This window comes from Teleopsis dalmanni, chromosome 2 (genome assembly GCF_002237135.1).
Source record: "Teleopsis dalmanni isolate 2A chromosome 2, ASM223713v2, whole genome shotgun sequence".
Lineage (NCBI taxonomy): Eukaryota > Metazoa > Arthropoda > Insecta > Diptera > Diopsidae > Teleopsis > Teleopsis dalmanni.
The window spans coordinates 82,312,030-82,315,114 of NC_051847.1; the positions used below are offsets into that span (position 1 = coordinate 82,312,030).

The following is a 3,085-nucleotide window of genomic DNA, read 5'->3' on the forward strand; positions in this document are numbered from 1 at the left end:
AGTTCGGTTCATCTCATAAAGCCTCCAGTGAATTCCTAGTAAAACTAATAACAATAGTTTAACAAAATTTGGTATAACAATTATTTTTCGCGGTTACCAGCAAACAGAATAAAGCAAAACGGTTTTTAACGGGTATCTGCGGAGTGAGAAAGTTGCCAGGGTATTTCAGCTAGCATTGAAAAACGGACATGAATGCACAATCCAGGCATAAAAAACCAAACAATCTATGATATTTCTAATGAATATATACGATTTTATTGCATACAATAACAACTAAAAGAACAGTGATAATTTACAAGACAAACCCACAATAAAAGTAGAAGGTCAATAGGCGCGTTTGCACACATTAAAATCGAGACTCAGTTATTGGAATTTTGACGGCTTCGTTTTTGAGCCATCTCAAAAAGTAGCACCAATAGTTCGCACAAATTCTTTGGTTAAATTGTAGTTAATTGATGTACGTTTGACTATAATGGAAATGTGGTATTTGTTGCTGCTTTTTGGGTAAATTAAGTTACAAATTTTTTTCCTTTTTTGTAATTTGCATGAAGACATAATATTCATGTACTTCTAGTAAATTTTAAATCTAATGCCGACCAAATGTGGAAAGATGGCAAGATTAAAGTAAGAAGTTCTTTTTAATTTTGATATCTAGTAAAAGAGTTGACCCCATACGCAATTGACATGAGGGACTTGTATAATTAGCCATAAACAGATACATTAAATCGGCACTTTTATGAAATCAATCGATGACACATTATTAGTCTCGTTTTCTTCTAAGAATATTTAAAGACACATATATTACGTCGGTATTTTTATAAAATCAATTGATCCCAATTATTAGTCGCATTTCTAAGAATATTTAAAGCATATTCATTGTTTCAGTATATTTTGATTTAATTCGTTTCTTATTATAATTTATTATAACTAATTTGTTTAACTATATGACCTTACAATGTCTATTTAATACACACATTCATTTTCATATTTTATTTTATTTCTTCAAATTCTGTTAATAATATATATATAATATATATATATAATATAATAATAATATAATAATAATATATATATATAATATATAGTTTTAAAAAAAATAAAACTTTTGAGTATTATATATTATACCAATTATCAGTCACATACACCATATCTACTCCCACATGATTTTAGTTTGTTTCCAAAATGCGAATGACAACTTCGAATATCCATTTTTGAAGTGGATTTACCAAAAGATCCAAAACTTACTAACTGTTAATTCGCCATAACAACCGGTTACCGAGTTTTGACCTGAGACAGAGATTTTCTACAAGCACCTCTGCAGCGTACGTGCTTTCTCTAGTCCCCTACATCAAGCGCGTTTAGTGTTTCCTTAACTTGATCAGTACACCAAAGACACGGTCTACCGTTACCGTTTCTTTCTTCAATTGCCACTTGCAATGGCCAAGCTGACAATCAAACAAATATAGTGAACTTCGTCAACGAAGACGTAATCTGCTCAAAATGACAGTATCGAGTATGCTACGAGACTGGTTCTACCCAATAATAACCATTGTGGGGTTAAAGCTATGCATATGGAGGAAGCTACTCCACTTCATGTGTTAGGTGGAGAAATATTGGCTAGGAAAGGTTAAAAACCTTTGAGGCTTCTTTTCTTACCGACTTAACAGTGCTGTCATCCTCCAAAATCAGGGATTTTGCTAAGTTAAGTTGGTTCACTTTCAGTTAAATGGGAGAATCGTGCCTTCCGGGGTTATTCGTACGCCAACCTCTAGTCTGTGTATAATCAAGGCCTATTCATGGCATTGCAATTGATCATTATTTGAGCTCAAGTGGGCTTTGAACTCCAACCTAACCTAATCTGTAATAATCGCTTCATACTTCAATCGTTTTTATTGATTGAATAAAAAAAAATCACATGCAGAAAAATAAATTATTAAAAATAATTTTTGGATATGGGTAAAGTTGATATTTTTAGCTCTATTATTTTAATATATTTAGTAATTGTTAAAGTATTTTAATTTTTGCAACACATTACCTTTACAGTTATTATTATTACCAAAAAAAATTATAATAATATACACAATAACATCGCTTCTCAGTCTTATGGATAAGATCAAAGTGCAGTATCTGTTCTTATCAGCATAACATCTGACAGATCCTGCATCGGAGGATAAATAATGTTAAACTGATTTTTGGAAACACCACCGCTGCCATGGATTGGCCCGGTATTGCAGTACCTCCAAGATTTCGACCCAATTATCAATATATTTAAATTTAAATATAAGTAGAATAGGTGAGCCATTGGATCATTACAGTGTTAGAAATTTGTATTACACAATAACAAATTTAGTATAATCTGTCTTATATTGTTGTGTGAAGTATATTATATTATCATTACTTAAGTCCATTTTTAATGTGTTGTAGTTTTTCTTTTAGAAAGACTGTAACTATATCAGTATATTTGCTCTGTTTAAATAGAGTATTTATAGTGAATAAATTTCCAATTTTTATTTACTAAATTTTAATTTCATTTATACAAAACCCTTAAGATGACTATTGAATATGGTTAAAATGTAAGTGAAAAAATTTTTTTTTAATTATAATTTTATTTGTTTTTTATAATTGTAACTTTCTTACTAGAAAGTAAGGCTAGTTGAGTCAGTGCACTCTTGAGCACTTTTACTCTTTATTAACTGCGAGATTTCTTCATAACCCTTCTATACGCCTTGACTAGATTATTGTTTATCACTTTATCAGACTAAGCAATAATAGACCTTAGATCTGCATACCTCCCCGAGGAGCCTGTAACCATTCTGAGATTTGATAACACGGTGTTGGTAGTTCTTTTCGTAAATAATTTCAGGGCTCTATCCTTTACGTATTTTTTGATGGAATTAATCTTGAGGTCCCTGAGGATGTCATTCGTCGTAATGTACCATGGTACTTTGAAAGTTCTTCTCAGAGCCTGGCTTTGTGCAATTTCTAGCTGACGAATAGTAGTGGTTGAGGCTATGCTAAACGCTACACATCCATATTAAAGTGACGGTCGAATTATTTGGTTATATAACAGTTTCCTGTTCTTAGT

General features: G+C 31.3%; 1 pseudogene; it reads left to right on the top strand.

The window, feature by feature from the left end:
* The first annotated feature begins 2,087 nt into the window (after window positions 1-2,087).
* LOC119686552 lies at window positions 2,088-2,261 on the top strand (annotated as a pseudogene).
* Window positions 2,262-3,085: the final 824 nt, after the last annotated feature.